Below are 23,458 nucleotides of genomic sequence, written 5' to 3'. Positions count from 1 at the left end.
TTTTGAACTGTACTCAATTAGATTAACTGCCCATTGTATATTTAATGAAGACTACATTTATTAGAGGCAAATAAATTACTGTGTTTCCAATAACCAAGTTCCTCTAAGACTGATTCTCATGGGTATTGATAACTTTGGGAGCTATTTTTCCTGCAGTTCACTAAAACCTTATCAAACTGTTCTTCAGAAAGGAGAATTATCAGGGTCTGACTGTATCTACAAAATTTTATCATAATCACTCATAAAATAACTAGTTTGTGACCCACAGATCACTTGTCAGGACTAGTTTAAGATTCCAAATAGAAATGCCTGATAAACAGCTGTATATCCAACATGAGAACTTTAAGGAGAGGCCTGGGTTTAAGAAATAAATTTGAATCATTTTTATATACTTATAATGTCTTTTGTAGCAAATAACAGAAAACTCTGAATAAAACTGACTTAGAATAATTTATTATATCCCAAGTGATTGAAAGTTCAAATGCAAGGTAGACTCCAGGATTGGTTAATTTAACGACTCAACAATATCATCAAAAACCCAAGTTCTCTTCCATTTCTCCACTCTGCCTTCATGGTTATAGATGGCTGCATCAATTACGGAAATTACATCTAGACACCACAAAATCAAGAACATGGAAAAACCACCTTTTTCCTAGATTGTTTTCTTATGTGTAAGGAAACCTTTCCTAGCAGCCTCCACCAGAATTCCAGTAGCGTTTCCTTGGCTATACCACATGTCCTCTCCTAAAGGAATTACTAACAAGAGATATGAGATTAGATTGATACAATACTCAGAATTCACTCCCCTGGAGATGGAGATGAAGTCAACACTCCCAGAAGCACATGGTTGTGTGGAAGAAGAGTGGACATCTGAATAAAATTGAAGTTTTTAAATAGAAATGAGAAACAAGTGGAAATGGATGCAAGAGAGTGAGATAGAGAGCAAACAAAGAGGGAAACATTTTGAAACATCAACTTTAGGAAATTAGAGAGAAGCCAAGGAAGGTTAAGAAGCAAGAGAACTTGGAAAGAAACTTTAAACTTTAATCTGGGCACATTTTAAAAAGGCAGCAAGAGAGGGAAATTGAACACAAATGTTATCATTGTGTATCCATAAATATCTAAGAAAGAGGGTGGTCCTATATATTTTTGTCCCTAGTGAAGACGGTTCCTGGGTTTACAATGATGACCACCTAAAACCACATTTTCTCAGACAGTTCTATTTTAGTGAAATATTACTAGTCTAATTAACATATAACTCAATATGTTTTTAAATTTTTTAACTTTATGATTTTTCATATTAAGAAATTTACTAACTGGGAGTTCTGATTCCTAGTTTCAAGCCCTCAGTAGAAGACACTAACCTGCCAAGTAGTCATAATTGGGTATTGATAGACAAAGACACTCGCTTGATTCCATATCCATCAATTAATTTCTAACCTTGATTTATTTTTCCATATCATGAAGGAGATTATTCATCAACACCCCACTGTTCCAACGTACACACTTAAAACTACATTGTTTTAAGCCATCTACTCTCAAAAATGTCCCAGTTGGAACAATAAAATACATCATGACTGTATATAGAAAACCTCCATGATCTGTCTCCTTGTCCTTCTGGAAATTCTTGTTTACTTTTCAAAATTATCAGTGCCAATATTACCTCTGCTATGCAGCTACCCCAATAACATCCAAGACTCTTATGTAAGCCCATAGTGCTACCCACAAAACTCTGTTGGAGCCCTGTCATGTCTATTTACCCCTACAAGACAATGGATGAAATAATTAAATAAATGAAATAACATTTAGTTACTAGGTTACAAACCTAGGCATGATATTATCAAAATACTAGTGTATATATCCACGCAAAACTAAACACCATTTTCTTGTGCCCAGCCACAGTTGTCTAATCTGTAATGTAAGAGGGTAGGACCAAACAAGCTCTTTAATTTCTTTAAATTCCATAGCCTAGGTTTTTATTAACTTACTAAAAATATCTATATCTTCTTAGCAGACACATATTGTCAGATCCAAATCTTAACCAAGCTCTACCTTTGCTTAAATAACTGAACCAGGAACTAGATATAAAAGGTCTGCTTTCTTATTTGAGAACTCAGCATGTCACCTCACTTATACCCTTATCATTTTTATGCAGCACTAACTTAGTGGAAGCACTGATAAGTTATTGTACACACTATAGTGTTACCAAAAACTTACTATGTCAATAAAATGTTCACACAGTTTCTAGAACATTTCTGGATTTTTTTCTCTTTTTTAAATTATTTTTTTTTTCTCATTAAACTTTTGTTTTAATGGGTCTCAAAATTCTGTGACAGATTTTTGGTCAAGTTGTTTCCATTAAAAAGTACTGATTTTAAAAACTAATAACTTAAAACTGCCACACACGCACAAAAAAAAAAAAAATGGTCCACAAAACATTCTCCTTTCCTTCTGAAGGTTTTACGATGCATTGTTATCATTAACCAGTCTTTTACTATTAAACTTAAATGGCCAATTGACACAAACAGTTCTGAGACCGTTCTTCCACCACTGATTAAGACTAGGGTGGCAGGTATTGGGGATAATATTCATTTAGCCTTCTGAGCTTTCTGGGCAGACTTGGTGACTTTGCCAGCTCCAGCTGCCTTCTTGTCCACTGCTTTGATGACACCCACAGCAACCGTCTGTCTCATGTCACGAACAGCAAAATGACCCAGAGGAGGATAGTCAGAGAAGCTCTCAACACACATAGGTTTGCCAGGAACCATATCAACAATGGCAGCATCCCCAGATTTCAAGAACTTGGGACCATCTTCCAGCTTCTTTCCGGAACGACGATCTATCTTTTCCTTCAGCTCAGCAAACTTGCAAGCAATGTGAGCTGTGTGACAATCCAGCACAGGTGCATATCCAGCACTGATTTGGCCTGGATGGTTCAGGATAATCACCTGAGCTGTGAAGCCAGCTGCTTCCATTGGTGGGTCATTTTTGCTGTCACCAGCCACGTTGCCACGACGAACATCTTTGACAGATACGTTCTTGACATTGAAGCCCACATTGTCCCCAGGAAGAGCCTCACTCAAAGCTTCATGGTGCATTTCAACAGACTTTACTTCAGTTGTAACATTGACTGGAGCAAAGGTGACCACCATACCAGGCTTAAGAACACCAGTCTCCACTCGACCCACTGGGACAGTTCCAATACCACCAATCTTGTAGACGTCTTGGAGAGGCAGACGCAGGGGCTTATCAGTTGGACGAGTTGGTGGCAGAATGCAATCCAGGGCTTCAAGCAGTGTGGTTCCGCTGGCATTCCCATCTTTACGGGTGACTTTCCATCCCTTGAACCAAGGCATGTTAGCACTTGGCTCCAGCATGTTGTCACCATTCCAACCAGAAATTGGCACAAATGCTACTGTGTCAGGGTTGTAGCCAATTTTCTTAATGTAGGTGCTGACTTCCTTAACAATATCCTCGTATCTCTTCTGGCTGTAAGGTGGTTCAGTGGAATCCATTTTGTTAACACCAACAATTAGTTGTTTTACACCCAGTGTGTAAGCCAGAAGGGCATGCTCATGGGTCTGCCCATTCTTGGAGATACCTGCTTCAAATTCACCAACACCAGCAGCAACAATCAGGACAGCACAGTCAGCCTGAGATGTGCCTGTAATCATGTTTTTGATAAAGTCTCTGTGTCCTGGGGCATCAATGATGGTCACATAATACTTGCTGGTCTCGAATTTCCACAGGGAGATATCAATGGTGATACCACGTTCACGTTCAGCTTTCAGTTTATCCAAGACCCAGGCATACTTGAAGGAGCCTTTTCCCATCTCAGCAGCCTCCTTCTCAAATTTCTCGATAGTTCTTTTGTCGATTCCACCACATTTGTAGATCAGATGGCCAGTAGTGGTAGACTTGCCCGAATCTACGTGTCCAATGACGACGATGTTGATGTGAGTCTTCTCCTTTCCCATTTTGGTTTAGGTTTAGCGGTGGTTTTCACGACACCTGTGTTCTGGCGGCAAACCCGTTGCGAAAAAAAGCTAAATTATTTATTTAAAGGAAGAGAACAAAAAACCAGCCTAGATACTTATCAACGGGTGACCAGGTAAATACTGGTCAAAGAGAGTTAGGGCACTCTGTGACTATTAAAAGGCAAGAGATAAATCTGTATGTAATCCATGGGAGAAAGTCCTGTACTTATTATTAGCTGAAAAACAACATGTCACAGGTCAGTTTTATGCTATGGTTCTTTATATGAATGAAATTTTTTTCTTGCATTGTGATGCCCCCAGCTATGGGTTTTTTTTTTTTAAATTCCCCTGGCTATTCGGGGTCTTTTCTGATTCCACACAAATCTTAAAATAATTTGTTCTAACTCTCTGAAGAAAGTCCATGGTATTTTGATAGGGATTGCATTAAACGTGTAAATTGCCCTGGGTAACATTGACATTTTCACAATATTAATTCTGCCAATCCATGAGCATGGAATATTTTTCCATCTCTTTGTGTCTTCCTCAATTTCTTTCAGAAGTGTTCCATAGTTTTTAGGGTAAAAATCCTTTACCTCTGTGGTTAGGTTTATTCCTAGGTATCTTATGTTTTTGGGTGCAATTATAAATGGGATTGACTCCTTAATTTCTCTTTCTTAGTCTCGTTGTTAGTGTATAGAAATGCCACTGACTTCTGGGCATTGATTTTGTATCCTGCCACACTGCCAGATTGCTGTATGAGTTCTAGCAATCTTGGGGTGCAGTCTTTTGGGTTTTCTATGTAAAGTATCATGTCATCGGCGAAGAGGGAGAGTTTGACTTCTTCTTTGCCAATTTGAATGCCTTTAATGTCTTTTTGTTGTCTGATTGCTGAGGCTAGGACTTCTAGTACTATGTTGAATAGCAGTGGTGAGAGATTTCAGGTTGTACTACAAAGCTGTGGTCATCAAAACAGTGTGGTACTGGCACAAAAACAGACACATAGATCAATGGAACAGAATAGAGAATCCAGAAGTGGACCCTCAACTTACGGTCAACTAATATTCGATAAAGGAGGAAAGACTATCCACTGGAAGAAAGACAGCTCTTCAATAAATGGTGCTGGGAAAATTGGACATCCACATGCAGAAGAATGAAACTGGACCCTCTCTTACACCATACACAAAGATAAACTCAAAATGGATGAAAGGCCTAAGCGTGAGACAGGAATCCATCAAAATCCTAGAGGAGAACACAGGAAACACCCTTTTTGAACTCGGCTACAGTAACTTCTTGCAAGATACTTCCATGAAGGCAAAAGAAACAAAAGCAAAAATGAACTATTGGGACTTCATCAAGATAAGAAGCTTTTGTACAGCAAAGGATACAGTCAACAAAACTAAAAGACAACCTACAGAATGGGAGAAGAGATTTGCAAATGACGTATCAGATAAAGGGCTAGTATCCAAGATCTATAAAGAACTTATTAAACTCAACACCAAAGAAACAAACAATCCAATCATGAAATGGGCAAAAGACATGAACAGAAATCTCACAGAAGAAGACATAGACATGGCCAACACGCACATGAGAAAATGCTCTGCATCACTTGCCATCAGGGAAATACAAATCAAAACCACAATGAGATACCACCTCACACCAGTGAGAATGGGAAAAATGAACAAGGCAGGAAACCACAAATGTTGGAGAGGATGCGGAGAAAAGGGAACCCTCTTACACTGTTGGTGGGAATGTGAACTGGTGCAGCCACTCTGGAAAACTGTGTGGAGGTTCCTCAAAAAGTTAAAAATAGACCTGCCCTATGACCCAGCAATTGCACTGCTGGGGATTTACCTCAAAGATACAGATGCAATGAAACACCGGGACACCTGCACCCCGATGTTTCTAGCAGCAATGTCCACAATAGCCAAACTGTGGAAGGAGCCTTGGTGTCCATCGAAAGATGAATGGATAAAGAAGATGTGGTTTATGTATACAATGGACTATTACTCAGCCATTAGAAATGACAAATACCCACCATTTGCTTCAACGTGGATGGAACTGGATAGTATTATGCTGAGTGAATTAAATCAATCGGAGAAGGACAAACATTATATGGTCTCATTCATTTGGGGAATATAAATAATAGTGAAAGGGAATAGAAGGGACGGGAGAAGAAATGGGTAGGAAATATCAGAAAGGGAGACAGAACATGAAGACTTCGAACTCTGGGAAACGAACTAGGGGTGGTGGAAGGGGAGAAGGGCGGGGGGTGAGGGTGAATGGTTGATGGGCACTGAGGGGGCACTTGACGGGATGAGCACTGGGTGTTATTCTGTATGTTGGCAAATTGAACACCAAAAAAATAAATTTATTATTAAAAAAAGAAAATTTTTTCTTTATGCAAAAAGAATATTCAGTAGGAAACATACTAAACTATGAATGGTTAGCAACCACTGGAAAGAAGGAAGAAGTAGTGGGTGGAAAGGCTTACATTTTTTTTTTACTTTACATAAATTTGTACTACTTGATATATATGTTTACGATAATAACATTAAAGACAAATACATTTATATAGGGATAACATAACACTCCAAATTATATATCTGACTAAAATTTCATTTGTTCAACATTGTTATGACCTTTCTTTTAACTTCTTTTCTTTTTCTCCATCTTCCTTGTCATTTTCTTTCTGGTTTTCTGGCTTGTTGTTGTTGTTGTTTCTTGGTTTGTTTGTTTTCTGATTTTGTTTCTCCTTGTTTTAATTCCTGCCTTTAATTCCTTTCTCCCTGACCCTAAACTGGATCCCAGAAAGGTAGAAACCAGAGAGTGTGAATAAGGGACACTTGTGTCAGCTGGTGGCTCTGGGCATGGAGAGATCCCCAAATGGATTCTGAACTATGTGGTTCTCCACCTGATAGGAGCTGTGCCCAAGACAGAGAAGGGCATCAAGATTCAGAGCACAGCAATAAGCCATTTAAAACAAAATTTTATTGATGAAACCCAGAATTTTCTTTCTTCATCAGAGTGTATAGATATTTGTATAGTAAAGAAGCCTCTGTCAACAAGAGAGTATGGGCTGTTGGCTACCATGGCAACGGCAAGGTTAGTCAGAGGGTTAGTGAAAGATAAAAAAACCACTGTGGTCTTGCTTCTTATGGAAAAAGTTTATGTTATTGAAATGAATTGAACTGAATTGAATTGGAATTGAACTGAAACACATTGAATTGGAACCCACAAGACAATCTGAGGAAGAAACCTTTCATAGATCCATTTAATTTATTGGTACAATAGATGCCAACCTCTACTAGGTACTTACAATATATTCACACACACCCCAATTCAAATCAAAATCACAGTGAGATATCACCTCATACCTGTCAGAATGGCTAGTATCAGAGAGATAAGAAATAACAAGTGTTGGAGATGATGTGGAGCAAAAGGAACCCTCATGCCCTATTGGTAAGAATGTAAATTGGTGCAGCCCACTGTGGAAATCAGTAGTGATTTACCGAAAGAAAATGAAAACACTATAAAATATATGTATCCCTATGTTTATTTCCTGTTGGTAAGAATGTAAATTGGTGCAGCCACTGTGGAAATCAGTAGGTAATTTACCCAAAGAAAATGAAAACACTACAAGATATATGTATCCCTATATTTTGCAGCATTATTTATAATAGCAAAGATATGGAAGCAACCTATAGATGAATGGATAAAGTGTCCATCTGTAGATGAATGGATAAAAAAGACATGGGGCATGTGTGTGTCTGTGTATATACATATGTATGTGTGTGTGTTATATATAGTGTATATATTTATATAGGTATGTATATGTATATTATTCAGTTGAAAAAGAATGAGATCCTGCAATTTGCAACAAAATGGATGGACCTACAGGGTATTATGGTAAGTGAAATAACAAAAAAAAAGACAAATTCTATATGATTTCACTTATATGTAAAATCTAAAAACCAAAATGAATGAACAAACAAAGCTGAAGTTTTTTGGGAGAGAGGATGGGCAAAAAGAAGTGAAGGGGAATGAATAAGTCACAAGAGTGAAAGGCACAGCATAAGGAAAAGAGTCAATGATATTGCAATAGTGTTATATGGTGACAGATGGTAGCTACACTTGTGGTGAGCACAGCATAACCTACAGAGTTGTCAAATCACTATGTTGTATACCTGAAAGAAACTAATACAACATTGTGTGTCGATTATACTTCAATTTTAAGAAGGCAAATATATATGTTATATATTATGTAATATATATTTTTAAACATATAAGTTTTCTCCCTTAATCAACAGAATAACTTCTTGAAGTATTATTTCTACTTTTTAGATGAACAAACTGAGTTTCAGAGAAGTTAGGTCACCCATCCAATGGCATTAACTGATGAGTAAATGTCTATTGTGGCTCTCTCAGCCAATCCAGCAAAGACTGCTTTGTAAAATTGTATGAGAGGCTTCATGAAGCCATGTGTTTAATTTACAATGTCCCCAGCTAAAGCCTCTAAGCCCTCTGGAATTAAACAGTTCCACAACCATTTAATCATCTGTTTAATTTGTTCAGTGCTCAGGTTTTCGTTTTTCAGAAGGAAACTAGATAAAGTGGAAAATTTTTAGAGCAGAATCAGCAAACTATAATCAAAAGCAGTATGTCTCTCTTGTTATGTATATAATACATACACATACATACATATAAATATATTTATTTTTATACATCTAAACATCTATGTACGTATTTATATGTATTCAGGCAAGGTTCTCATTACAGTGAAGCAGACCTGTAAACTACTTTATCTGCAGAAAGAAAAAGATAAGGCAGTGTTCTTGAAAGTTCTAGAATTGGGTACCTAGAATTTTAACTCGTATCTATGATACTGAGCTGCTCCCAGAATATTGTAAGATCTTTATTTGTATAGAAACAAGAAGGCCCAGCTAAAGGATATGTGTTTGTGTGTATGTGCGTGTGTATTTAATGTGATTCTGGAAGATCTCTTAAGCAGTGTATAATTGTTTAAACTAGTATAAAGTAGTTTTAATGGATAGACTCAGTTCCTGTGTCCTCTGAATCTAATGTATTCTTGTAAGTGGCAAGGTAGTAAGGATTAGCATTTTGTGACATTATCTTCCGAAAGGAACTAACACAAATGCTTCCTGCTGCTTCTCTTCCCTTCCTATCTTCCAGCCATAATTTGGGGATGATAAAACCATTTTCTACTGTCGTTGCTGAAGGAAGTTACTGAGAGAGAAAGCCAACTACCAGATTTTCATTTCAAACTAAGTCAAGGCTAGCTGTATTTAATGTATGCTCTGTCTGTATCAGTAGGAGCCTTTTGGTTTTGTAAGAAAAGCAGGTGCTCTGCAAGCCTGTTTGCTTCTCAGTCATTAGCCTATTGAAATCTAGAATGTGTTGGGTCAGAACTCACATGGATGGCGAGAATAGCTGAGAATAGCTACCAGTATAAACAGTGGACAGTGGGAACACGCAAAAAAACCATTTCTACCAGAACACATGCATTTGGTATTTATATGTTTTGTTTAAAACACAATTTTCACATGCAAAACTAGGAGGCTACTATACAATTTAGCAAATTAAATACGTCACTTGAAGTCACGTTCACAGTGATAGAGTGCTAACCTTTATGATCAGATCATGTGAGATTTCTTTGCTTTTCTGACCCATGACCTATCTTTTCTTCTTGGAAAAAAACAAAAGTTATAGAAGTAGAAGACTGAAAAGTTCTGCATAAGACAATTGGTATTTTAAGGAATAGTTTGCAAATAGCATGGTGAAGTGTATTCCACAGCTTAGTGGAAGAGATACACGCCAATAGGCTTATATTATTATGAAGTCTCAAGTATGCCACTTAAAACTAAAAGTATAAGATTAGGAGGTGGTTTTTAGATAGTGTTAAGAACAGAAAGAATTCTTTTTCTAGAAATATAGCTTGCCTCCTATAAAAGAGTGGCTGGGATGTCCATTCATAATCTCTGCCAATTTAGGATTCTGGAAGTGATTCTATTCCTTGATGCTTTAGTGCCACCTATGGTTCCAAGTTAGAAAGTGTTCGTTTAAAACATAAATTCTAGAAACTATAAACAGACCTGGTTTTAAATTAGCATACTTATCACTCAATTGCATTTTGCCTTTTGGGTTTGACTAAATGAACTGAATATCTTTCTGGAGGGTAATTTGACAATATTCATAATGAGATTTTAAAATGTTTAGACTCTAACAGTAATTTCATGTTTGGGAAATGATGAGAGACAAAGACACACATATAAGAATATTTATTATGGCATTTATTTAAGAGAAATTAATGTTCAAATGATTATAATGCATATATAAGATGGAACATGAGGCAGCCACTTAAAAATATGCCAAAAAATCACCCTTAGTTTTATAATTAGTTTATAATTTATATTAGTTTATAATTTTATAATTAGTTTTATATTAGTTTATAATTTTCTCCTTATAGAAAGATTTTAGGTCTTGCATAAACTATTAAAAGCCTAAAGAGAAAAAAATAAAAATAAAAAAAAATAAAAGCCTAAAGAGGTACGTAACTCTACAGTGTGTGATAGTATCCCCAAAATAATATAATCCATAACCCACAAAACTAAACTACTATTTACCTAAAAAAGTTGAATGCTGGGAAATATTATTTTATTATACATATATACCAGTCAAGATAAATGAGGCAAAGTCTCTACTTTGTAGAAAAAACAGACGTCACCAGATGGGAAACTTCTTCAGCTTTCTAAAATAAAAATACATACCTACCTTGTGTTTCTGTCCTGGGCTGCATCTCTCCAGTTATTAGAGGAACCTAATCTCTCCAACTCTTCTTTCCCCTCTCCTACTCAAAAACTTTACACTATCCATGATCCCTTTTATTATAATTAGTACAGTTAACCTCTTCTTTCAATTGAATGTTTTCGTTTTCCCCCAGCGTTAAAGTATACACAAGTGTCTGTTATTTAAAATAATAATTCCTCACTCAAACTCATCTCTTCTACCTCACAATTTCTAGCAAACTACAGTCTTCTCTCTCTGACTTCACAGTGGTCTTAATTTTCTATTTCTATTTTCACAATTTTCACACTTTCTGCTTAACCCTAAACTCATTCCAGTTTGGCATATGACCCCATCATTCCATTAAAACACCTGTTAAGCCACTAATGGCCTCTATGTTGCCAAACTCATGGCTTTTTTCAGTGCTCATTGCAGTATCTTACCATACTCAATACTCTTGACCACTGTGTTGGTCACACATTCACTACCCCTGATTTTCTCCTCTTTTCTAGCCACTCCTCCGTCTCCTTCATTCCACCTCCTCTTCCCATTGGTCATTAAATATCATGGTTCAGTCTTTAGCCTTCTTCTCAATCTATAATGTCTTCTAGGCAATTTCTTCTTATTCATTGTTTCAATTACCATTTATACACAAATGATTCAAACTCTAATTTCTAGTCCAGTGCTTCTCTGAACTCCAGAAACACATATAAAAGCACATATGTTTCTTCACTTCTTAGAATTCTTTAAGGCATCCCAGTCTCTCTTTGACAAAACCTAGCTCATGGGCAGCCCCAGCGGCGCAGCGGTTTAGCGCCGCCAGTAGCCCAGGGCGTGATCCTGGAGACCCTGGATCGGGTCCCACATCAGGCTCCTCTGTCTGATGCCTGCTTCTCCCTCTGCCTGTGTCTCTCTCTCTCTCTCTCTCTCTCTCTCTCTCTCTCTCAATAAATAAAATCTATATAAAAAAAAACCTAACTCATGATTTTCCTTCCAAATTTCCTCTTTCAGATCTATAAATGGCCCCACCACGGATCTAGCTATGCAAACCAAATTCTAAAAGTCATCCTTGGGGATCCCAGGGTGGCTCAGCGGTTTGGCGCCTGCCTTCAGCCCAGGGTGTGATCCTGGAGTCCGGGGATCAAGTCCTGCATCGGGCTCCCTGCATGGAGCCTGCTTCTCCCTCTGCCTGTGTCTCTACCTCTCTCTCTCTCTCTGTGTGTCTCTCATGAATAAATAAAATCTTTAAAAAAAATAAAAAAATAAAAGTCATCCTTGATGCTTCTACCTCCCTCACCATGCACACTTAATCTATCTTTAATCTCCTTCACTTCGATTTCCTACCTCTTAAATCTATTTTCTTCTCTCCATCTTTACTACATATAGATTCAGGTCACCAATACTTCTTATCTGAATTACTCCAATAGTTTTATTAGTTTTAATGATCTTCATAGTTTTATTTCCTTATTCTCAATCGGTACATTTGTTTTCGTCTAAATGCACTATTTAGGGCTTCTAGTACAATGTCAAGTAGGAGTGGTAAGAAAGGACATCTTCGCCTTTGCCTTGTTCTGATCTCAGAGGAAAAGCGTCTAGTTTCTCACCATAAAGTATGATGTTAGTTGTAGATGTTTTACTGTATCAGTTGATATGATTGTATGATTTTTCTTTTCTAGCTCATTGATGTGGTGGATTACATTAATTATTTTTCAAATGTTGAAACAGCCTTCCATACTTCCATACCTGGAATAATTCCACTTGGTTCAGATGTATAACTCTTTAAATACTCTTTGATTTGATTTGCAAATACCTTGTTGAGAATTTTTGCATGTATGTTCATGAAAGATAGTGATCTGTAATTTTCTTTTCTAATGATGTCTTTTTTAGGTTTTGATATTAGAGTGACGCTACTAGCCTCATAGAATGAGTTAGGATGTGTTCCCTCAACCTCTGTTTTCTGGAAAAGATTGCATTACCACCAGTATTGTTTCTTTTTTAAATATCTGGTAGAGATCACCAGTAAACCCACCTAGATCTGGTGCTTTCTTTTTTGGAAGATTATTAATCATTGATTTGATATCTTAAAAAATATAAGCCTATTCTGATTATCTAATTTTCCTTGTGTGAGTTTTGATAGTTTGTATCTTGCAAGAAATTGGTCCATTTCATTAAAGATCCCAAATTTGTAACAAAAGAGTTGTTCACGGTATTCTTCTATTAGCTTTTTAATGTCAGTGGAATAAGTTGTGATGACTTCTTTCTTTTTTGTTGTTGTTCACTGTTCTTTTTTTCTTTATTTATTTTTAAACTTTTATTTTAATTCCAGTTAGTTAACACAGTGTATGATGACCTCTCTTTTATTTCTGATATTATCAATTTATGTTTTCTTTATTATTTTGTTAGTCTGTATAATAGGTTGAATTGTGTACCTCCAAAATTCATATGTTTAAGTCCTAATTCCTAGTATGTAGGAATGTTACCTCTTTGGATATAAGATCATTGCAGATATAATTTGTTAAGATGAGTGGGCTTCTAATCCAATATGATTGGTGACCTCGTGAGGAGGGAGAGACACATAGAGGGAAGACTATGTGAAGACACAAGAAGAACTCCATGTACAAACCAAGGAACACCTGAAGCCACAGAAGTTAGATGGGAGGCATGGAACAGATTTCTCCTCACAGCCCTCAAAAGAAACCAACCCTGCCAACACTCCCATCTTGGACCTCTGGCCTCCAGAACTGTGCGATAATAAGTTTCTGTTGTTTATAAGACACCCAGTTTGTAGTAATTTGTTTCAGTGGCCCAGATATACTGGGCCCTGGAAATGCATAAACTATAGATTTCAAAGACTTTAAATTCCCCTAGTATCCTTGATTTTGCATCCTCCTTAAATTAAGTCTGTATTTTGAAGTTCTTTTAGCTATAATCCACAGTGATTATACTAGAGTCCTGTTAATGGGTGCTAAGGTGTGGGGGAGGGAAAAAGTTCTATAATTCTGTAATTAAATCTCAGGCTTTTAGTGAGTCTGTGTTCCTTGGCTGTGATTTTCACAACTATTTCTTAACTTCTCCCTCTTACTTAAGGCAAAGTGAGCTGGAGCTGGGTAAAGGCCCTTCTTAGTGGGTGGAGTAAAACACTGGGTAATTCTTTCCCACTAGAGAGTAGGCCTTTGTTATGAAGAATGCTCTAGGTATATTTCAAAATGGTTACTTTTCTTCTCCCCTGGCCAGAGCTGGGAAACAGAATTTTCTTGGCTCTTTACCTAGAGGTAAAACCTATGAAAATGTAGGTCCCTCCTAAGACTAAGAGTTTCTCATTCTCATGTTAGTCCACACTCAGCCTCCAGCAATTCATCAAAATCACCACTTGAGTGTCCTCATCATTTTATGACTTCATTGGCTTCTGCTCCAGGTAAGCAGATCTCAACTACGATTCTCCACGTTTGCCTGTGTGTCCAGATTTCAGTTTAGCAATTTGTCTTATGGCCTCAGTTCTTTGAGGGGTCCAAGAAAAAAATCACTGATTTTTATTTCATTCAACACACTTTTTTATTATAAGGGTGGGAACAACTACTTTAGAGCCTTATACATGTGGATACTAAACCAGGAGTCAGAGTTACTTTTTAAAAAATATATAACACCTAATTTTTTTTTTTTGAGTAGGCTCCATGCTATGCATGGAGCCCAACATTGGGCTTGAACTCACAATCCTGATATTGAGACCAAAGTTAAATGCTTAACCAACTGAGCCATCCAGGCACCCCACCTAAAATTTCTTTTACATTCATTTAAAATTATAATGTTAAAAAGAAAACCGCAGATTCAAAATGGTGTCTCTTAGGCTGAGTCCTCAAACTGGGGCTTAATAGTTAATGTGATTTCAATTTCAGCCTCCCCCCAAAATCTAGTCTTAAATGGTCAGTCAGAAATTTTCAGATGGTGCCAATGAGTTTATCACATGGGCCTTTTCATTCCCCAAAGGAAGATGAAGTAATCTGCATGATAAGACCCTCCCCTTTACTTGCTAGATGGGATACTGCCTGATTCATGCATGAATCAACTAATAAAGCCAAGTATATACTTAAAATTTATTCAGTTGGATTTTTGTTACTTGACAGTAATCATAAGCAATTTATATTGTTTTCAAGTTTTAAAATTTTAAATAAATGGTGCCATATTATAGATACTTTCCAACTCACTTTTATCATGAATTAATAAATTTTGGAGATTTATTCATGCTGATACAGGTAGGCCTAGTTCATCCATCTTAATTGTTGTGTAATATTAAATTGCATGAAATCTTGCATAATTGCATAGAAATCTTCAGCTTCTGTAATACTAATTGCTCCCCTTACAATTTGTATTCCTACCAAGAACCTATGAGTGTTTTGTTGCACCAACTCTTCATATTATTTTCCCTATATAAGGATATGAAATAGTTTTGATATATATTTCCCTGATTACTAGTGAGGATGAAATCTTTTCTTATGTTTATTGGCCATTCAGATTTTCTCTTTTTCACATCTTTTGTCTGTTTTTCTAGTAAGTTGTCATTTTTATTGATTTGCAGAAGGTTTTTGCATACTGGATATTAATCCTTTCTTGATTTTGTAATCCTATTTTAGTTATATGACTCGTGTTTTTTTGTCTTATATGATATTTTTTTACCTAGTATGCAGTGGGAAGTTACTCAAATAAGAGGGCTGAAAACTTTAAGCAGAAGAAAGAGGAAGGGACAAGAGAATGGAAGGACTGTGTTTTGTTTTGCAGAACCAATAGTTGCAGCAGAGGAGACCTCAACTAGGTGTTTCATCTGATCACCCCTTGCTAGGTATGCATCCCCCGATAGCCCCTTACATAAGCCAGTTTGAGCCAGATTGGAGCTTAGGACCTGTGCAGAAGCCTTACTGAGTTGTCCTGAAGTTACCTTTAGTTTATCATAATACTAAGATCTCCTCCTGTGGGCAGAGTTTTCTGCCATTTTTTTTTAAATATGCAATGTTGACATGCTAGGCATGCACAGTTAAACCAAAGTGCTTGTGCAAACTCCCTACACCTACCATCTAATACACTGAATAGGGATCCCTGGGTGGTGCAGCGGTTTAGCGCCTGCCTTTGGCCCAGGGCACGATCCTGGAGACGCGGGATTGAATCCCACATCGGGCTCCCGGTGCATGGAGCCTGCTTCTGCCTCTGCCTGTGTCTCTGCCTCTATCTCTCTCTCTGTGACTATCATAAATAAATAAATTAAAAAAAAAATTAATACACTGAATAAAAGCTCCCAGTACTAATCCCATGGGAGACAGTACTTTGAGAGCTAGCTCCCTGTCCCCTTACTTGTAATAAGTACTAAAAAATTTCTTTACTTTCAGTAGTTTTTTCAAGTAGTGTTCAATTTAGTGCACCCCAAGTGGTGAACTCTTGAGTTTGGTTATTTCTTCTGTTACAACAATGCTTTTTTAATGTAAAAATATGTAATATTTTCCTTTATACTTTGTGTTTTTGTGCCTTGTGACAAAAGTCCTTTTTCAAGTCTCAGGTTTTCAATATTTCTCTGGAATCTTTTTCATGTCATGTTTAGGTTTTTAATTCAACTACATTGTGTCTTGTTAATTTCACCATGTAATTTAGTTTTTGCTTTATATGTTTCAAGCATTTATGTTTTTAAATGCCCTCAAATTCATTATTATATTTTCTTGGTAGAATGTCCTTCATTCTTATCAAAGTCTTTTGTCTTATATCCTGTTTTATTTGATTTGATATTAACATTGATATATCCTTTGATTAATTGCTTGGTATACCTGTAAGTACTTTGTTTTCAATCTGTGTGATTTTTATTTTAGTTGAGTCTCTTGTAAGCTGCAGATAGTTAACATGACAGACTGAATTTCACTAAGTGAGGTTAATCCATTTATTTTCACTGTGATCAGTATATATGTGCATTTTCTCTTGAGACCAGTATATATTTTCATTTTCTCTTCATATTTTGTTTTCTGTTTATCATCCTTTCTCTTGTTTCTTTTTTGTTTGTTTGTTTTCCTGTCGCCCATTAAATTGATAAAGTTTTCTACATTACTTATATCTTCTACTCTCATAGTAGCTGTAGACTGTATTTCTCTTTCTTTAGTGGTCCTTATATTTTTTCAATCACTTTTTAAAAAATTGAAGTTAATCCATATCTTTATAGCCTTCCTTGAAAAATACAATGCTTTAATATTCCTTCACAAATACACACATACACACACATCCTTTTATTGATGCTTAGAGTTTTAGTTAGAGAATTAAGTTTTTGGGATATTTCATTAATTTGTGTGCCTCCATATTTTTCTCAAGGTCCTATGTGTCTCCAATTTTTTAAGTCATGTGTGTTCCCTCTAGGTTTACTTCTACTGCTATTACAATTCACCATGTAATCATTTTTTTCAAGAAGAATTAATTGGTGACATTTCCTCCAGAAATTTTATGTCTGAAAAATGTCTTAATTTCATTTTTCTTTTGATTTATGGTTTACCCAAGTGTGCATTTCCAGCCTGATGTCTACTTTCTCTCAAAATATTGAATATGTTACCCCATTGTCTTTTCTCATCAGATGTTTCTGTTGATGGTTCTGTCCCCAGTCTTTTATAGGTTATTTAGGACTTTTCCTTTTCCTTTCCTTAAATTCCCTTGGGAATTTAAGTTTTTTGTATCTAAACTTAATGTTTTTTAGTTTTTTTATGTTATGTCCAGCTATGGATTTATTTTTGTTTCTTCTGCTTTTATTTGTTATTTCTCTTTCCTTTTCAACCAAAGATTTCATCTTTTTCTCCAAACCTGGAAAGTATCTACCATTATCTCAATAAATATTACGTTGTCATTATTTTCTCTCTTCACTATTTCTGGAATCATTAGACATATGTTGAAGTCTCTCCCCAACTATTCACCATGTATTTAATGGTTCTTTCATATATTTTTGTTTTCTCTGTGCTTCATTTGAAGAAATTTCTCAAAAGTATCTTTCAATGCGCAAATTTTCTCTTTATGTATAATCATAATTTATCATGTTTATTGAATATACACATATATATACATAATATACATATTAAATGTATGTGCATATTCGATTATGCCTAATACATACATTACATATGCATAGATCATGTATAGCATACCTATGCAACAAAATTTACATATGTTTTGCATTTATGTATTTACTTATATAATATGTAAGTATTATAATATATGTGTGTGTACAATTTACAAGATTTTCTTTTTTTAATTTTTTTTAAAGATTTTATTTATTTATGCATGAGAGACCCAGAGAGAGAGAGAGAGAGGGAGAGACAGAGACACAGGCAAAGGGAGAAGCAGGCTCCACGCAGGGAGCCCAATGTGGACTCGATGCCTGGACTCCAGGACCACGCCCTGGGCTGAAAACAGGCTCTAAACCACTGAGCCACCCAGGATCCCCTCAAGATTTTCAATTAACTATTTCCTCTCTATCTTTTTCATAATTTCTTGTTGCATTTATGGGCAGTATTTCTACATTTATCTCTTTAACAATCCTAAAGATGCTCATCAAAATTGTAGTTACTTTGTTTGAAATGAATTCATAATCAAATTTGTGGTCTATTTTTTTGACTTAGCTGCTTGGGTTTATGAACTCATTTCAAGTGGACTCATTCTCTTTCTCCCTTGTTCTGAATATTTCTTCTCTCTTCACTAGTTTATCAGTCTCAGTTTGCCAGATTTGCAGTTGCCTACACTGGGCATTCAAGATTCCCATTGTGGGGCAGCCCGGGTGGCTCAGCGGTTTAGTGCCGCCTGGGATCATGCCCTGGGACAAAGGCAGACACTTAACCACTGAGCCACCCAGGCATCCCTGGGCCACATGACTTAAACAGCAGAACAGCTCACACCACAGTTTGGATCTTCGGCAGAACTCCTTCTTCTTCTTCTACACTAAATAGACCATATAATCCCTTAAAAATGTTGATGTGACAGGGCTCTGAATTTGTGTATTATATCTTCCACCTCTGGCATGTATTTGTCTTACTAAGAAATCCAGAATACTTGCTATTTATCATACACTAAGTCTAAATAGCATGATGTTACCAACATAGTGGACAAATGTGATGTTCTATGAAATAGCAGCATGATCTGGGTTCTTGCAGGCCATATTAAAATAATATTAAGAGACTTACTGTAACCCTGGAGCAACTGCAAACATATGTACTGCTCTTGTTCCAGTGTAAAAGCAAACTAGTTTTGATTGTCATTACTGATAGAAATCTAAATAAATACATTAACCAGATCAATAGTTGTATATCAAGTCACAGAGATTGTGTTGATCCATTGCAGTAAAGATACCAAATCTGGCAGAGCAGCTATGGTTGGGACTACCATTTAGTTAAATTTACAATAGTCCACCACCATATGCTTGATTTATCAACTTTCGAAAAGGTCATATAGGATATTTGAATGGAGAAATGAGGACTGCTACTCATTCTTTCATTAAGTTTTTTATACGAGTGCTAATCTCTGCAACTCTCCTCAGGATGACATATTGCTTCTACACTGTCTTCGCAGGAGGATACATGGCAATTTTAGGAGCTTCGACTTGATCCATTCTTTTTATTTTTAAAGATTGATTTATTTATTCATGAGATACACAGACTGAGAGAGAGAGAGGCAGAGACATAGGCAGAGGGAGAAGCAGGCTCCTCAGAGGGTGCCTGATGTGGGACTCGATCCCTGATCCCAGGATCATGACCTGAGCCAAAAGCAGGCGTCCAACTGCTGAGCCACCCAGGCATCCCATGACTTAGTCCATTCTACTGTAATGGCTCTTGTTCAATAGGTCATGAAACCAATGTAAGACTTTTGCGAGCTGATAAGAATATTTATCAAAGTTATGTACTTGGTTACTGGAGAAATAACTGGTGTGAGTTTGCAAATGCATTGGACCCACCTGTGAGATGGACTTGTCCCATGACTCTTTTAATCTGTTTTCTCCATAAGCCCCCAGTCTAACCAGAGTACCACAATGACGTTTAGGATCTTTGGAATCAGTGTCAGCTCAGAATTGATAACCAACAATCCTCAAGAAGATTATGTAATCTCCCCTTCTTCTCTGCACTTTCAGGTAAATGTGTGCAGGTCCCTGTGTGGAGAACTGAGGAAATATTTATCATGCTTATTTGCTGTAGTATTGCAGGGCCTTTAGGAAGAGAAAGTTTATTTAGATCTCAAAACTGGCTCTAAGAATATAATTATCGAATATGGTGACTGACATCTGTGCTCCAGCTGCTAATCTTCTGGATTATGCAAGTCTGGTTATATTTGTCATAGTTTTCATAGTTTTGGGTTGCTCATATGTCTTCTTCCTAGGAACACACTGTGATCTCTTAAACAAACAACAGACCCTAGTTACCCTCCTGTTTTTGCTGCTTGCTATTATTTTTTCCACCTTGCCTCTCCATATAAGTGCTGCCCCTAGGACACTGCCATTCCAGAACACCATCATCCTTCTTGAGCCTAGTTCTATGGCTGTATCTCCTCCTATCAGTGCTGGCTTTCAGCAGACAGCAGGCAGCAGAAGCAGGCTCCATGCGGGGAGCTCAATGTGGGACTCGATCCCAGGACTCCCAGTTTCTTAAGATGCTGGTTCCACTTTTATCAGTGCATTCCATATTGCCTTAAGCAAAGGAGTGTCCTCTGGCAAGTTGCCAGGGAAAATAAACAAATAGTGGGTTCTATGGGATCATATAATAAATGTATTTCCTCCATGAGCTTTGTGATCTCTTTTTCAATATTCCTCTAAGGTAATTCCATCATTTCTACTTGTTTTACTACAGTGTAACTTAACGTTGTATCTTGGCCAGGACATTAAATCTAGAGTCAGGAAAGTGTCCCCTTGGCAATGAATTTCCCCAGTCAGGCTTACATTCTGCCATTCTCACACCACTATGCAATGCCCTTAAGATCTATTATCACATGTGTTACCCTAGTTTCTGATGGTAAATAGGACAGATATTTTGGGGGGGTATATATTCCCAAACTCTAATTTTCCTGCTCAATGTGTATTCAGACTTGACTCTAGCTATTGGTCCTCAGTGTACTGTATTATTAGGTCTGAGTTTGGCCCATCATAATGTGAAATGTTAAAAACATTCTGTTGATAGTTGTGTTGTATGGCGATAGATGGTGGCTACACTTATGGTGAACATAGCAAAATGTATAGACTTGTTGAACCACTATGGTGTATATCTGAAACTAATGCAACATTGTGTATCAAGGATACTTGAATAACAAAAGTTAAAAATTTTTTTTACACATACATTTTGTCCAAACTTTCCTCTTCACAGAAGCCATCAGCACTTCTGTTCTCTTATATATTTCCACATGCTAAAATACTTCATTGTACAAACCTCAACTCCTGTTTCATGTGTTCTTATTTTCTCAGGCCACTTTTTACTGTGCCGGACAATTATATTGGACCTTAAAACTCTGAAATATATGGAAGGTCATTTTCATAGATTTCAATTCCACTTAAGGAAATAAATGTAACTTAGGAGTCAGAGGGTTGTGAACAGACATCTGTGGAAGACATGGATAATTGTCTATTCTCCCTTGATATATAGCAATAGAATATTGAGCTGCATTGCTAGTTGTGACCCTGTTTCTGCACTTCTGTATTATGCTCTCAAAATACAGTAGTGCCTGACATTCCCCTATCCCCCCCTACCACACAGGTAGGCTGTAACACAGACATTATAGCAGCAGTCAAAGCAGCTACCTTGGGTCCCACAATGAAAGCCATGTGTTGAGGATGATAGAATAAAAAGATGGGAGAAGAAGTGAAAAGAAGCTTGTGTGGTTTCCATACCAGCCTTAGTCCATCTACTTAGATTTTTACATGAAAAAAAAATAAATTTCTATCCTTATTAAGCCTCTGCTACTTTGGGTCACAGTTTGAGCAAATGAACTAATGATCTATCTGATCCAATAGCATTAATGTACACTGTCAATAATAAATTCTAAGGCTAAAATTAACAACTCGGGAAGAAACAGGTGTTGGTGAGGATGCAGAGAAAGGGAAACCCTCTTACACTGTTGGTGGGAATGCAAACTGGCATAGCTACTGTGGAAAACAATATGGAGTTTCTTCAAAAAGTTCAAAATAGAGCTACCCTACCATCCAGCAATTGAACTACTAGGTATTTATACAAACATAGTGATCCTAAGGGGCACATACACCCCAATGTTTATAGCAGCAATGTCCACAATAGCCAAACTATGGAAAGAGCCCAGATGTCTATTGACAGATGAATGGATAAAGAAGATTGTGGTATATATATATTTCTCACCCATCAAAAAGAATGAAATCTTGCCATTTGCAATGACATGGATGGAACTAGAGGATATTATGCTAAGCAAAATAAGTCAGAGAAAAATATCATATGATTTCATTCATTTCTGGAATTTAAAAAACAAAACATGAACATGGGGGAAGGGAAGGAAAAATAAAATAAGATGAAATCAGAGAAGGAAACAAACCATATGAGACTCTTAACTAAAGGAAACAAACTAAGGGTTGCTGGAGGAGAGGTGGGTAAGAAGATGGGGTAACTGGGCTATGGGCATTAAGGAGGGGACTTGATGTAATAATGAGCACTGGATGTTATATGCAACTGATGAATCACTAAACTCTACCTCTGAAACTAGTAATATACTATATGTTAATTGATTTTAAATAAATAAAATAACAAAAATAAATAAATAATAAATTCTATACTCTGTCACAAAATGTGGGCAAGAAGCTTCACAATTTATTTCCCTTGCACCACTGCTATGAAGATGAGTTTAAGGATAGATTTTTCACTAGGGAACATTACATATGAAAGAAGCAACAGGCTTAAAATAAACTTGAATCTTAACTCATAATCCTGACACCCCAGCATGCTTTTCTCCTGTGTTCCCTTGATTTGTTGGACCACCATTCAACCTGTTTCTCAAATTTAAAAATTTAGAAATGATCAAGACTTCTTCCTCTTTCCACACATGTATATCTGTATCATACATTCTAACAAGTCTAAATTTTTCATAAATAAATAAAATATAAATAAAAGTAATACATGACATGGAAAAAAAATAAAACAGAACAGAAAAAAATAAAAGTAAATCTCAGGGCACCTGGGTGGCTCAGTCAGTTAGGCCTCTGACTCTTGATTTCAGCTCAGGTCATGACCTCAGGGTCATGAGATCTAGCCATGCATAGGGCTCTGTGCTCAACATGGAATTAGCTTGAAATTCTGTCTTTCCCTCTGCTCCTCCCCCTGCTCATGTGAGGGCGCTCTCTCTCTCTCCCAAATAATTTATATTAAAAAAAAGTCTATTATTATCCTTAAGTACCAATCTCTTTCCTCAGATATAACCATGTAACTTCCTGCTAACTTTCAAAAGGGTTTATGCATATACCAGCTTATACGTAGATGTGTGTATATAGAATCTATGTTTATATACTGTTACATTCTTCAAAAAAAAATTTTTACACGATTGGGAATATACAATAGATTCTATTCTCCTGAATTATTTCCCTTGGATTCTGGAAATCATTACATTTCAATAGAGATGTATTAAAATTATTTTTAATGGCTATAGTTCAGTTGTACCACTTGCTATACTACCAATTCCTA

General features: G+C 36.6%; 1 pseudogene; it reads right to left on the bottom strand.

Annotated features, from left to right (window-relative positions):
* Nucleotides 1-2,438: 2,438 nt before the first annotated feature.
* LOC140599703 (elongation factor 1-alpha 1 pseudogene) lies at nt 2,439-4,045 on the bottom strand (annotated as a pseudogene).
* Nucleotides 4,046-23,458: the final 19,413 nt, after the last annotated feature.

Source organism: Vulpes vulpes, chromosome 7 (genome assembly GCF_048418805.1).
Source record: "Vulpes vulpes isolate BD-2025 chromosome 7, VulVul3, whole genome shotgun sequence".
Taxonomy (NCBI): domain Eukaryota; kingdom Metazoa; phylum Chordata; class Mammalia; order Carnivora; family Canidae; genus Vulpes; species Vulpes vulpes.
Note: the sequence above shows the minus strand (reverse complement) of the source record. Positions and strands in the feature narration are given on the sequence as shown.